This window comes from Narcine bancroftii, unplaced genomic scaffold (assembly GCF_036971445.1).
Source record: "Narcine bancroftii isolate sNarBan1 unplaced genomic scaffold, sNarBan1.hap1 Scaffold_95, whole genome shotgun sequence".
In the NCBI taxonomy this organism is placed as follows: domain Eukaryota; kingdom Metazoa; phylum Chordata; class Chondrichthyes; order Torpediniformes; family Narcinidae; genus Narcine; species Narcine bancroftii.
Window position 1 is genome coordinate 2,224 of NW_027212371.1, and position 15,277 is coordinate 17,500.

Genomic DNA, 15,277 nt, shown 5'->3' on the forward strand with positions numbered 1-15,277 from the left:
CTATCGAGAACATGTACAGGAAACACTGCTGTTGGACAGCAGCAGCAATCATCAAGGATCCACGACACAAGCTCACGCTCTATTCTCATTGCTGCCACAAGCCTTGCACCACCAGGTTCAGGAACAGCTGCCTCAACAACCTCAATCAGGGACTCATTTAAGGATTCTTACTTGTGAACATTATTTTTTTTTATTTTCTCTGCAATGCACAGTTTGTTTACATGTTGTTATCTGCTTACAGTTCTTTATACAGTTACATGTACATGCTGTGCAGCTTTTTTTCACTACCAATTGATGGTAGTTCTGCCTCACCTGTAGAAAAAGAATCTCAGAGTTAAAGGATGCTTGCATGTACTCTGACAATAAGCCTGAAATCTGAACCTCTTAGCTGTTAGCCTGTGTTCCTAACCCTTTCATCCTCTTTCCAGAAGGGCTCAAGCCTGTGAAACGTTGATTGCCTTTTAATTTGTATGGCTGCTGCTTAACCTCCTGAGTTTCTCCAGCAAACCATCTGCAGATTTTGTTGTTTACCTCAGTTCTTACTTTCTGCTTCAATAACTAGTTATGCAAAAATGAGTTAAGGATTATTGACTAAAAACAAAAACTTCAGTCTTGATTCTAACTAGAAACTTCATATTCTTTTTCCCTCGATGATGCTCCGCCACCCGCTGAGTTCCTCCAGAAGACTGCACTTTGCTCCAGCACCCACAGCTTCTCGAGACTCCGAGATATTGACAGTTTATGTGGATACTTTAGAAGGGCTATATTTGACAGCGCTCAAATGCGAGTATTTAAGGATTTACAGCTAGAATAAAACAAAAGGAAAATGTTTGGAATTGTGAAAGGTGTGTAGGTCAGGTACAGAAAAAAATGAGGTGCCACAAGATTACCAGGTAGGCTCATGCAGCCACAGCGCCACAGTGCCAGGTCACAGCAGAATTGCTAACTTGCAACATGCTCTAAAGGAGCACATCTCCAGCAGGTATAGGATGAACAATAATGATCATTTTTTGTTGAATCTCTTCCTACCGCCCTGGGCTTTCAACCCTGAACATTAGTCTCTCGAGCGGGGGTTCTCAAACTGCCCCCCAAACTCACATTCCACCTTAAGCACAAGTGCTCTGGAATTGGTAAGGAATTGCTTTCTTTTCTTTTAAAATATTTTTATTGGTGTTTATATCATAAACAATTAAACAGTAGCTATATATCGGTTTATGAGATTCAAGACAAAAATTACAAAAAAATTGCTCATGATTAAAAAATCCAGAGCACAATCATATTAAAGAAATAATATTTAACAACACCAAAAAAAACTCCAAGGGGGGGGGGGGGAGTAATCCCTATGCCATAAGTGCTCTGATTAGTTATTTTGGAAATATTCAGACAAGACAATGATATTAGTAAGACTGTATTTGTGACTTTTCTTATGAAAAATATGACAGCTCTTTATACACCAAATTCACACTCTCCAATTACCTAGAAAATTTAAGACTTCTTGACTTCATTTGTAGTTCAGTTACATTTTGGGAGAGGCTAGAATTCTGACCAATGTCTTGCAACATCTCCATCAACATTGAGGACATTTTTTTCTTCATTCTTTGCATTACATCTTGTGCATCTAGCTATCCATTTAAACTTTGTCCGATGCATGTTGAAAGGACAAAAGTTTGTTCTATGTTTACACTGTGAATTGGAAAGCAATAGTTGTGCAGCACTTTATCAAAAAAAGACTTACAAAATCACCTCAATACTACATACATGATCATTGGTGGGCATGCCACATGATGACATGGGGCTGGACTTGAATTCTCTACTCTGTCAGAAAAAGTTTTAAAAAGAGTTAAGCCTGATTGACTGCAAGAAAATATAAGAAGCTATCAGAAGGCCTTCAGTACAATAAACAATGCCTCCTAAGAAAGATAAACTGTTACTTTTCAAGAACTTGAACAAGAAAAAGAAGCTGATGAAGAAGAGAGGCCTATCTTGAAGAAGGATCCTGGAGCTCTCCGGGAGGCAAGTACCCGTGGTGACAAACCTGGAGCTGGGGAGACCTTAGATGTCACTATACAAGGTAAAGAGTAGAATATCAAGTGTGGGTTTTTATCGGATCATTCACCTTTATTTTTGTCTATATCATTGCAAGATCAAAAGGTATAGATGGAGGTTAAATACCATTTCGTTGAAGAAAAGAGAATTTTGTGATTTTTATGAGGCAACAGATAAAGTTTTTTCTAGATGCTAATAAGGATTCAGTTACGATTAAGTTTGTAGTATGGAATTCAATGAAGGCATATTTGAGAGGTCAAATAATAAGTTATACCAAAAATAAAGCAAGAATATATGAAAGAAGTAACTCAATTAGATAAATAAATAATGAAATTAGAGAAGCAAATTCAAGTAAATAAAGATAAGGAAAAGACAAAATTGTTAGCGTTGAAGAAATTAAGAAAGTAGAGAGATATATAATGAGAATACAACAAAAATATTACAAGTTGGGTGAAAGGGCCCATAAAGTTTTAGCATTGGCATGGCAATTAAAATTGGAACCAATTTCTAGAAAAAAATAATTGCTACAAAGAAATTATCAGGACAGACATCATAAAATGCAGGAAATAAATGATAATTTTAAAGACTTATGCTAAATTTTATCATTCAGTGTCTGAGAGATGATAATAAAATAAGAGATTATTTGAGACAAATTAAATTACCGATGTTAAAGGAGGATGAAAAGAAAAGACTGTCCGAGAATTTTTTAGAAAAAGAAGTTTATCAGACTCTGATGTCTCTACAAAATAATAAGGCACCAGGTGAACACAGTTTCCCACCAAAATTTTATAAACAGTTTAAGGAGCTATTAATACCTGTATTGATGGAGGTATTAGGTCAAATGAAAGAGGTTTATGATCTACCTGAATCTTTTAAAACAGCATTCATAACTGTAATTCCAAAAAAATGGAAAGATTGTTTACAGTCTTCTTCATATCATTATTGAATACGGACTATAAAATTGTATCGAAATTGTTAGCTAATACGCTAGTTGAATTTTTGCCAAAATTAATAAATTTAGATCAAACTGGTTTTATTAAAAATAGAAAAGCAGCAGATAACAGATAAATTTTTAAGTTTAGTAAATACAGCACAAAATAGGATGATTCTAATGGTAACGATAGCAGTAGCATTAGATGCAAAGAAAGCGTTCGATTGATTGGAATGGAATTTTTTATGAGACATTTAATGCTTTTGGGATTCCAAATACTTTTATAAAGTGGATAAGGGCATTGTATGATCAACCAAAAGCAAAAGCGATTACGAGTAAACAAATCTCACAACCCTTTTTGCTCTAAAAGTCTTCTAGACAAGGTTGTCCATTATCACCCTTTTTATTTGCATTAGTGATTAAACAATTGGCAGAAGTAATTAAACAGATAATGAAATTAAAAGATTTGAAGTAGGTAATAAGGAACATAAAATTAGTTTATTTGCTGATGATGTAATAGTATATTTAACGAGACCAAAAATATCTTTAAATAAGTTGAATGTGAGATTAAAAGAGTATGGCTTAGTATTGAGTTATAAAGTGATAATGTAATGCCTATGGATTACTCTCAATGTAAAAGATTGACAAAATTTAAATGGAAAAATGAAGCAATTAAATACTTAGGAATTAAAATTAGTAGAAATATAAGTAATTTGTTTAAACTAAATTATTTACCATTGTTAAAAAATTGGAAGAGGATTTGAAAAGATGGATTTACCAATAACGTTAATAGGATGAGTGAATTGTATTTTTCCAAGAATATATGTGTTCAATCATTGCCCATTCCAGTACCAGAAATTTTCTTTCAAAACTTGAATAAAATAATCCATGAATTTCTTTGGAAAGGTAAGATGTCAAAAATTGGTTTTGAAAAATTAATGTGGAAATTTGATCAGGATGGAATAAGACTACCAAATTTTAAGAATTATTTTAAAGCAGCTCAATTGAGGTTTTTGTCCTCCTGTTATCAATGGGATGAAAAACAAACTTGGACTCAAATAGAAATGAATAAAATTGGTGAAACTATCCTAGAGTTAATGTTGTATAAATGGAATAGTGAATCGTTTAAAGGAACTAAAGATTTTTCCGTAGTGAAACATATTTTAAACATATGGAATAGAATTCATATTGAGAGAGGAATTAAAAATTATCATTACAAAAAATGTTGTTAAAACAAAATCTACTTCTTCCTTTTACTTCAAATAATTCTTTATTTGATAATTGGTTTAGTAAAGGTATATAGAGAATAAATGGTTGTTTCTTAAGGATCTTTTTTCTTAACTTTTGATCAATTAAAAGATAAATACAATTTTTGCATACAATCAATTAAAAATGTATTTGAAAAAGAGACTGGGAGCAGATTTGAGACTCCCTAAACAAAGTCAATTTTAAGATATAATATATACATCTATTGTTAAGAAATTTATTACTAACATGTATATAAAATTACAAGAGACTGTAAAGAAAAAAGATTTATACAAATCAAAAATCCAATGGGAGAAAGATTTAAATATACAAATTTAGGAGATTTGGTCAAAATTATGTCAAGAAAGTGTTACGAATACAATAAATGTTAGATATCAAATGGTTCAATATAATTTTCTTCATCAATTATTTTATACTCCATATAAGTTAAAAGAACTTAATTCTAATTACTCAAATAAGTGTTTTCGAAGTATGAAAGAAATAGGGTCTTTTTTGCATTCAGTGTGGTCTTGTGAAAAAGTGGAAAGGTTTTGGAATGAATGGAGTTTATTATTAGGACAAATTATGAAAATAAAGATATCAAAGGATCCAAGACTATTTTTACTTGGAATATACATGAAAAGGATACCAAATTGAAACTGGATAAATAACAAGAACATTTTTCATTTCGCAATAGCAACTGCAAAGAAATGTGTAGCAATATCATTGAAAGATGATAGAGAAGCATTATTAAATAGATGGTATAATGAGATGTGAAATTGTATACCTTTGGGAAAAAAAAATAAAGTATTGTTTAAGGAATCAAGTGGAACATTTTTATAGTATTTGGAAACCATATATGGATTTTATGACTAATTTTCCATCCACCTCTTCTATCTTATCCATTCCTCTTAATTAGTCATTTATAATAATAATTAATGATTGTATATGCTAATATTATAATATATTAAATGGTAGGTGTTTCTTTTTCCTTTTCTTACTTTTGGGTGGGGGGGGTTGGGGAGAAAAATAGAAGTTTTTTTTGTATCATTGGTTATGGATATTTGATTAATGTTTTATTCATTTTTCCTGTAATGATACAAACAATTAAATTTTAAAAAATTAAATTTATTATGGGTATTTTAGTATTAAGCAAATCACAAAACACACAATGTACCTTTCATACAGTAAACAAAACTCTGATATCCAGCAACTATGGGGATCACTGGATGCCAGATAAGTGAATTTTCTGGTTGCTTGGGATTGTGTGTTGCATGAATTGGCAGACTAAGGACTAGGGTGCACCAATTTTAAGATTTTGTACATTTTACCTATTTATTTTCTGCAATTTTTTTGCTGGTTGCTTGAATTCTGGATTACAGAGATTTTACTCGATCACTTTTTCTACAAATCTCCCAACTGGATAACATGCAAGAATGTTTAAAATAAATTTGGCTAGAATAGCAAATAACAATCATCAGTAGCCAAAGGAAAATCTGACAAACCAGAATCAAAGCACCAAATTACTGCAGGGATTGCTAAAAATCCATGCAGATTATCTATCCATATTACATTTACATTATGCCTTTCTTTTAATGGTTAAGCAAATTGTTTGCAAACAGCTTATTTGAATTGGGATTAAATTCCTCTAAATAGTTTATAAATTCCAAATAAAGAGGAATTTACTCTGCACAAAGGCACTCAAAACAAAATTACCCCAAATTAGTTCCCGACAATTAGCTTTTCTCAGCTGGCTCAGCTCTGTTGGGTGTAAGAGCCAATCAAAAGTCAGTCCACAATTCCAGCTAAATAATGAAAAATGTGTTATAAATGCAAGCATGCAGACAAAAAAAATGAAAACACTGCACACGGAGTCATTTTCCGTCCAGTTGAAAAGCACAAAGATCAACAACACACAAGTTCATAAGTAAATATAGCCAATGCTGTGGAATAAGCAGCTCCCCTGCAAAAACTCAACATTTCAGAAAAAGAGAATGTCGGCTTGCACAAAAATAAAAATTCTTCAGAACCTAGCACTGCTATTCCCAGAAGGTTTATCCACCTCCATGTAAAATACTTCATCAGATGTTTTAAAAATTATATTCATTGTCATGAACAAAACTATCACATTCTTCCTTTGAAAGTTTCAAGAACTAATTCCTCTAAATAGCTCCAGATTTCTGATTTCCAGTTACAGAGCAACCCCTCTCCAAAACAGCAGATTAAATCACATCACATGGTTGCTACCTCTTGAAAACTCAAATATAAACTCCCTGTTCTGACTGGAAGACTGAGTTTCACACTTTTCTAACCTGAAGAGAAGAACCACTGTGTCTACTAACATCATAACACCATTATACACATGCTCTTTTACATTCCATTTACTCTGCTGTGTGGGTGGCCTGTTAGAGAAAAGGTTACTCTCATTCTAGTCACTTATCTCAACACACTTGCAGTAACATTTCATATGAGCTTCAAAGATTGCAGAAGCCAATTCAAGCCACCAAAGCAGCATCAATGGGATACCATTTACAAAAAAGAGGCAATCAGATCTCAACACTTACATTTTTATCAACTTCAACGTGGGATCATCTATCCTTTTGGCATATAATGCTGCTATGGCTTGTTGCTATGACACCTTGTAGCTCTGCAGCAGCTTAAAATTGTACAAATGGTGCACTGCCAAACTCATTGCCAGTTAGTGCTGAAGCATCCGCAAAACAGGAACTCATTTATGGCAGAGCGTTCCTCATCCTTTCACTCACTGTTTTCCTCTACGATTTAAACTCAAATTAGAATTCAGCCAATTTCCTCCTACTTTTCCATGCCATTGTAATTCCACCACACAGTAGCAAACAAATGTGCATTGTCCAAGTTATGGACTCATTACTGTACCACTGATGAGAATTGCTGGACAGTTACGAATTATACTGCACACTACAATTAGATTTACAGGCAAAATGTAGAGCAAAAAGAGTAAATTAAAAAGTTAACCACTTGCATCCACTGAACATTCTGGAAGTACCTTCTAGAAGGAAAAGTCAACAGCAAAAAATGGTAATCATTTCGCACAGCAAGAGCTCACAAATGGCAATAATCAATTATTTTGTTTACTTCATGTTGGCATCAGCCCACCCTGTAAATTATGCCAGTGGCAAGCTGAGCATAGCAGTTGCCACAAAGCTATTACAGCGCCAGCGACCCGGGTTCGAATCCGGCACTGTCCGACACTGTTCTCCCCGTGTCTGCGTGGGTTTCCTCCAGGGGGGGTCTGGTTACCTCCCACCATTCAAGATGTACTGGGGTGTAGGTTAATGAGGTGTAAATGGAAATGGCCTGTTACCATGCTGTCTGTCTAAATTTTAAACACCCCTCAACAGTACTAAAGCATCTGCCCAATTCCTGGAATGTAGCTTCCCCATAAATTAGTGGATCAAAGAAACTTACATTTTGTGTAACACTCAAAAAGCATCTTGAAGAACTCTTGCACATGCCAAATATGTCCACATATTGAAGGTAGGAAATATATTATTTCATTTCACCTATCATAACAAGAGGTCTACGGCAGATTCTATCTCACTGGCCCCTGGTGTCAAATACACACCGCACTATGTAACTGGATCCTCTATTTTCTCACCTCAGATTTCAGATTTATTATCAGAGTACATACATGACATCACATACAATCTTGAGATTCTTCTCTCCTGCGGGCACGGCTGAATTAACACGAGTTGGTAGGTCAAAAAAAATAAACTGTACACAGTCTAAACATGTAAATGAAAGAACTGTAAACAGATAACAAATGAAAACAAACTGGCTGTGCAATACAGAGAGAAGAAAAGAAAATAAATAAAGTGCACAAGAGTCCTTAAATGAGTCCCTAACTGAGTTTGTCATTGAGTCTGATAGTGGAGGGGTGGCAGCTGAGGATTGGCAAGAACATTTCCTCAACAATTTCCATCAGTTCCGGAGCACCACAGGGTTGTGTTCTTACCCCCCTGCTCTCCTCGCTGTACACTCCTGACTGTATGGCACAGTATGAAAACAGAACCATTTACAAATTCGCTGATGATACCACAGTAGTGGGTTGTATAAAAAAGTGATGAGTCAGTAGAAGAGAGATTGAAAATTTAGTTGAATGATACACCAACAACAACCTCGCACTCAACAAAACCAAGTAGCTGACTGTTGACATCAGGAATGGGTACAATCCACTGATCATTGGGGGATCAAAGGTGGAGAGGGTGTGCAAATTTAACTTCTTGGGAGTCACTATCTTGGAGGATCTTTCCTGGACCCAACACACTAATGGCATCGTGAAGAGAGCAGGTCAGTGCCCCTACCTCCTCAGGAAATTGTAGAGGATAGGTACAACATCAGAAACCCTGGCAAATTACAGATATATGGTGGAATGTGTGCTGACCGGCTGCATCACGGTCTGGTATGGGGTCACTGCAAAAGGTAGTGGACACAACCTAGGACACAGACAAAACACCCCCCCCACCCAATCGAAAACATCTACAGAGAAAGCTGCCGACAGGGAACAGCAGCAATCATCAAGGATCCATATCACCCAGCACATGCCCTGTTCCCGCTGCTGTCATCAGGAAAGAGGTGTAGGTGCCACAAGACTCGCCCCACCAGGTCCAGGAACAGCTGCTCCCCCTCCAGCATCAGACTCCTCAACGACAAACTTAGAGACTCATTTAAGGACTCTTACTTTTGTGCTTTATTGATTTCTCTCTCTGTAGTGCACAGTCTGTTTACATTTCTTTTATTGTTTATGTGTACGTTGAGTATTTTTTTTTGCGCTACCAATAAGTAGTAATTCTGCCTCGACTGCAGGAAAAGGAATCTCAGAATTGTACATGATGTCATGTATGTGGTCTGACAATAAATCTGAAATCTATGAATGTCAAAAAAAGCTATTGGTCAGAACACTATTCACTCTGATCTATAACTTATTACTTTCAAGATAAAAGAACTTCAAAACAATTGGTCTGTAGCAGCTCACCAGAGGCAAAATCGAACCGGCTCAGGAGGTTCTGCATTATGTCATGATGTCACAATGCGAATGACGTCATTTGGATCGCGCGGGGTTTATAAAAGCTGCGCGTGATTGTTTGAGTAAACGACTTTTACTGAACTTCGACTCGACTACATCTGATCATTTTCTCATTCTTCATTTCGCAATGCGACATAGTTGCCACATTGGTGGCCCCGACAGGCCCAAATGGATTTTGGACCCAACATAGACAACGCAGTGGTTTCGCTCAAACTGCCTGTCTTTTGGACTACTCAACATGAAGTTTGGTTCAGGCTGAGGTAAAGTTCCACATTCGCAAAATAGAACAGGACGCCATTAGGTACTATTATGTGGTAAGTGCCCTCGACCAGGACACGTCAGTCGAGTAGTGGATTTCCTTCGGGACCCTAAAAGCCCTCCCTCTCCAGATTTACAGCTTCTCATGGCGCGAGCGAGCTGCACAGCTCCTCCATATTGATGGCCTGGGGGAACTGCACCCCTTTGGAGTTAATCAACAACATGTTGGCACTGGCAGACGGCCATTGGCCTTACTTGCTCTTCAAGCAGTTATTTTTAGAGCATATGCCAGAAGACATCTGCCTCATGTTGGCTGACAAGGACTCTGAATACCCTCGAACAGTGGCCACCCATGCAGACATTCTGAGGCGCGCGAAACAGCAAGACACAAGGCCCACAGAAATTAGTTCTGCATCATACCCAAAGAAGGCTCAGGCTCCACAAGAACCGGTGACAAGGAAAACATTCCCCCAGACAAGCATGACTCTGTGACCAACACCTGGTGTTTTTACCATCAATGCTGGGGTTCTGGAGCTCGCTGCTGCTGACCCCCTTGCACTTTTCCAGGAAACACCATGTCTAGTCGTCGCTAATAGCGACGACAGCTGGTCTCTGTAACAGCCTACTCTACATCTGGGACAAACTCTCCCAGTGCAAATTTCTAGTCGACACAGGTGCAGAGGTTAGTGTCCTTACTCCTCTGGGCTTTGACACCCGTACTAGGAGCGCTGATCCAGCACTCACTGCAGTGAATAACAGTTCAATTCCTACATACAGCACACAGACTATACCCCTGAAATTGGGTGACAATAAGTTCACATGGAAGTTCGTTCTTGCTGCTGTGTCCCGGCTGTTGCTGAGTGCCGACCCTCAAAGCCCACTCACTGATGGTGGACTGAAAAGGGCGCCAGTTGGTGAACACAATGTTCCAGACTTTCCGCCTTGGAAAAGCCAAACTACCCACCCTGCACCTTGACACTATTGAGTATTCGAACAATGAATTCATCGAACTAATTGCATGCCTGAGCCTGACACCTGACAAATTGCAGCTTGCAAAACAAGGGTTCCACAAAATGGAGGAGCTTGGAATCATACGCAGGTCTAATACCCCATGGGCTTCTCTGCTGCATATGGTACCCAAAGTCACTGGAGGCTGATATACAGTGGCCCATATACAAGACTTTACAGCTAATCTTCATGGGGTCAGAATATTTTCTAACCACCACCAAATACCTGTAAACCCAGAGGATGTGCCCAAGACACCATCATAACACCATTCAGCCTCTTCGAATTTTTGAGAATACCTTTTGGGTTCAAAAATGCTGCACAAACATTCCAATGACTAATGGACACAGTGGGACATGGCATGGACTTCCTTTACTTATACTTGGATGCCACACTCATCGCCAGCCACTCCCACAAAAAACACCTGCAGTACCTGTGTTTACTCTGCCGCCATCTAAATTGCAAATTCAGGCAGTCCTCTATTGAGATCTTGGGACATCAGATCAGCAGCCAGGGTGTCATTCCATTGCCTTGCAAGGTGGAAGCCATCCTCAAATTCATGAAGCCCAACACAATCAATGGTCTCCAGGAATTTGTGGGGATGGTCAATTTCTATCATTGCTTTCTACCCTCTGCAGCTCATATTATCTTCGATCTCATGTCCAGTGATCCCAAAGAGCTTAATGGACAAAGGAGACGACAGTAGCATTCCAGCAGCCTAGATGCCCTAGCGAAGGCAATATTGCTGGTCCATCCACAAATGGATGCACCAACCGCCTTGACGATAGATACGTCCAATGTGGCAGTAGGCAGGGTCTTGGAACAGTACACCAATGAACAATGGAAGCCTCTAGCGTTTTTTAATAGGCACATTCTGCCCTCCGGAAACAAAATACAGTGCATTCGATAGAGAACTGTTGGCGCTGTACCTAGCGGTCAGACCCTTCTGCTATTTTTTGGAAGGCAGGGATTTCAGTTTTTACTGACTACAAACTGCTCAAATTTCCCTTTGTGAAGGCATCAGATCCCTGGCCACCTATCTTAGTATCTGAGTTTTCAACCAGGATTAAACATCTCCAGTAAGAGTAATGTGGTGGCAGATGCCCCATCCTGCTCCTTTGTTCAAGCAGTTCGTGCCATCTCTCTGGGTGTAAACTGCATGGTGCTCACCAAAGCTCAGCTCCAGGACTCCCGGCTTACAGAATCCCGTCATGAGCCTGCAACTCAAGGATGTACCACTCTCCTATGTGACGTTTCCACAGGTCAGCCTCACTCTATTGTCCCCAATCATCTTGACCTTGATCAGCCCTTGCCATGACCCCCGATGCAAAGGTGCAGATGACTACCCAAGAGTGGTGGACAGTAATGGCACCAGAGGTTTAGCCTCTTATCGCCAGTTCTTTGGGGGGGGGGGGGGGAAAGACATGTAGCAGCGGGAGGTTCCAAATGACATCATGACGTTGCAGTGCGATCATTTGGAACACGCGAGGTTTTAAACAACTGTGACTGAGTAAACAACTTTTACTAAACTTTGACTCAACTACGTCTGATCATTTTCTAATTCTTCATTTCGTACTGCGACACAGTTGCCACTGGTCCAATATTCTTAAATTTTCTTGTTTTCCAATTCCTTGAAGCCCACTAAAAAATAAAGAATTACGTTGGTTACATCACAGTATACCAACAAAGAGGAAATCCAAGCCAGCTGATGCTTTCCTTTTGTACAGTAGGTAATCTTGCCCTATTCAGAAGGTCGTGGGTTCAAATCTCAATCCAGATTTCAGCTCTAGCCCAGAGATGAATGAAAATCAGTCTAGATGACTGATCATGGTGTGAAGAAGAGATTCCTTGTCAGCCAAAGTTAGAAAAGACAATGCAAGCAGCAAAGTGCATAGTAATACAAGAGATTTCATAAACTAAAACATTCAAACTAGTGTGTAGGTAAGACAATAGCTGAAGATTAGAAAAAATAGGATAGAGGACAGGAAGAGTTAAAAATGTATAGAGCGAATATCAATGATGCTAGTGCAATAACAAAAACAAGGAGTTATCCCCAATATGACAACTGATACTTATCCACTCAATTCGACATCTCGTCATGATCAGTGATATTTGTGGGAATTTACCAAATATAATTTGATGCAATTTTCCTATATTACAAACAAATGTGTCCAAAAAAGTGTACATTTTGGAAAGCATTTTAGGTTTCAGAGGATGTGATAAGGTATTTACTAAATAAATGACTGTCTTTCACCCTTATTTATATAGTTACAATGACATATTGTTCAAAAAATGATGAATTGCAAATGTTCCTAAAAAACATTTCACTTTCAAACTAGAATGGACTGTTGAAATCTGACAGCACTACACATTCCACTTTTATCTGGATATCCCTGCTGAATAATAGGTGGGTATGACACTCCACATCATTGAAACTTTTATCCATCTGATCTTGAGTTACTTTAATTCCCCATTGTAATCTACCACCAAAGTGTTGCTTTCTTGACTTTACCTCACAACCCATATTGACAAACCCTCATCCATACTTCTGGGTTCAGTCCACATTATTACCAGAGTATAGGAGAGCAATCACAAAATAATTGTAGGTAAAGTTCTTTAAGAACTTGACAGCCAAACCTTCCAACTATTCATTAAAAAAAAACACTCTCAATAACCATGCAAAATCATACTTGACATAACAGCAGGTTATCCTCAAATAAATGCTCTTCTGCAGAACAGACAGGTTCTACTTTGAAGATTGACTGCCTCGTCATATTTCAGCTCAAATTGTGGCCAAGAGAAAATCCGTAAATGCCTGCTTGGATTTTGTGTCTACATCCATACATTAAAAGGATGCCCTCATCAAAAAAGACTCTACAGCATCTGAACAACAATGAAAAACAAATCTTTAAGGTCCTTTTATTGTCATGTAATAATACACAAAAATGTAATATACATGACATACTTCAACTTCTGTCTGCCATAAGGAAAAGGGTCGCCATGAGCATCTCATTTTATTTTGTTCCAATTTATTAACCACTCTCTTCATCAACAATTGTTGCAATTATTTGGGAAAATGGAAATATTTAAGCAATGTTTTTTTCTAGTTGTTGAGTTAATATCGATGATATATTAAGACGCAATTTGAAATCAGAATTAATTCCATCGTCAGAAAAAATAAACTTTACTAAACCATTTTTAACTACTTTTTAAAAACATTTGTCAGCAGAAAATACATAATCAGTAAAATGCAGATACAAACTGAAATAGTCAAATTATTGTCTGTTACGCAGGACAGAAAGAGACCTCAACCAAGCGATTTGCTATTACCTACCTAGGTATAAGGACAGCCTCCCCGAGGCTCACCATCTCAGGAATGTTAGAACACAAAGGAAGCTTATTTTTTCCTCATCTCCACTGGGTCTGTAAATGCCCAGCATCAAAAGCTGTTTCACCAGGGTTTTAACTCTCAAAAAACTAGATGTACAAAAAATACATTTTTTTAAATAGTAGGCATATTTATAAAATCAGCATTTTCCCACTTTTAAAAGTTAAAATGTGCAAAATTTCTGAATTGACCCAACAACCCGTTTATATTTAACATTTTTGTCACTGTTACTAAAATGTTTACATTTTATTTTGGATTATTACTTTTGTTGTTTGGCCTATTATTATTGTACCAGATAAATATGGTAGCTTATTGTAATGTAAAATCAACAATTATGGCTGATATTAGCATTTTACCATTCTTTGAGCCACCTATTTTAAAAGGTTATTTTTCTTCACCATTTTACAGCATGAAAAGTGAAGAATCAAGGTGGGATTTTTTTGTTGTTTACAGAATGGAAATGAAATGAACTTTTCAGAATTTGTCCCTGAATGGCCCGTAGACAATGCCCATCACTTCCCTGCTCTTCAATGTTCGGTAAACAGCCATAGCAATCCTGGCTTGTTCGAGTATCTAACAAGCTTGCACTCTCCAAATACACCCTGCCCAAGGAAAGCTCAAATCTAATCACTCCCTCTTGTTATTCAAGATTAGTTGGGAAAATTGTCCTAAAACATAAACAAAATCAAATATTATTCTAAAGCAACATTATCTCCCAATCATCTGACTTGTCTTTCAAGAATGTATACTGAATATTTTTTTAAATAACTTCTGAAGAGGTAAGTCAGCATATGGCATAACCCAAACTAAATAATTTTTGGTGAAATGTAATATTTTGAACCATCAACCTCTGAAACACAGATCATTATTTTATCTATTCTTCAAAATCTATTCAGTAAAATTCTTTGCATATCCTGGTCAGTATTTCACTCACAGAGAACAAATCACATGATAAAATATTAGGTCCCCATCCCCCATGAATGATGTAAAAATGTATGGAACAATACATCGACACACACACAGTAATTATCATACCAGACACGCTTAGTCAGAATTCATCTTCAAAGTATGCTTCAGTAAACAAACAGAGGAGGATTAATGAAAAAGTGATTCCGCCTGCTGCCTAAGCACTATAAAAATTAATAATTATATACACCACAAATACCAACAACTTCAAAAATACACAGCAACATTTTTAACCCATTCTGCATGGTGATTTTCAGTTTCCCCTCAGATGTAACAAATAATATTGATGAGAAAATACAAGAGCTCAGGACAATTTCACTCTAACTCAATACAATACAGACAATACCACAAAAAACAGACAATTTATGCATAA

At 37.2% G+C, this 15,277-nt stretch overlaps 1 long non-coding RNA gene across 1 annotated transcript in view; it reads right to left on the minus strand.

Moving 5' to 3' along the window:
* Positions 1–234: 234 nt before the first annotated feature.
* Positions 235–15,277, minus strand: part of LOC138751236 (uncharacterized) — an 18,837-nt gene continuing 3,794 nt past the window's right edge. Inside the window, exons 2-3 of the long non-coding RNA XR_011349778.1 lie at positions 13,885–14,027; positions 235–312 (exon numbers count right to left, since the gene is read on the minus strand). This is a non-coding gene — a long non-coding RNA (uncharacterized lncRNA). The remainder of the gene's footprint in view (positions 313–13,884; positions 14,028–15,277) is intronic.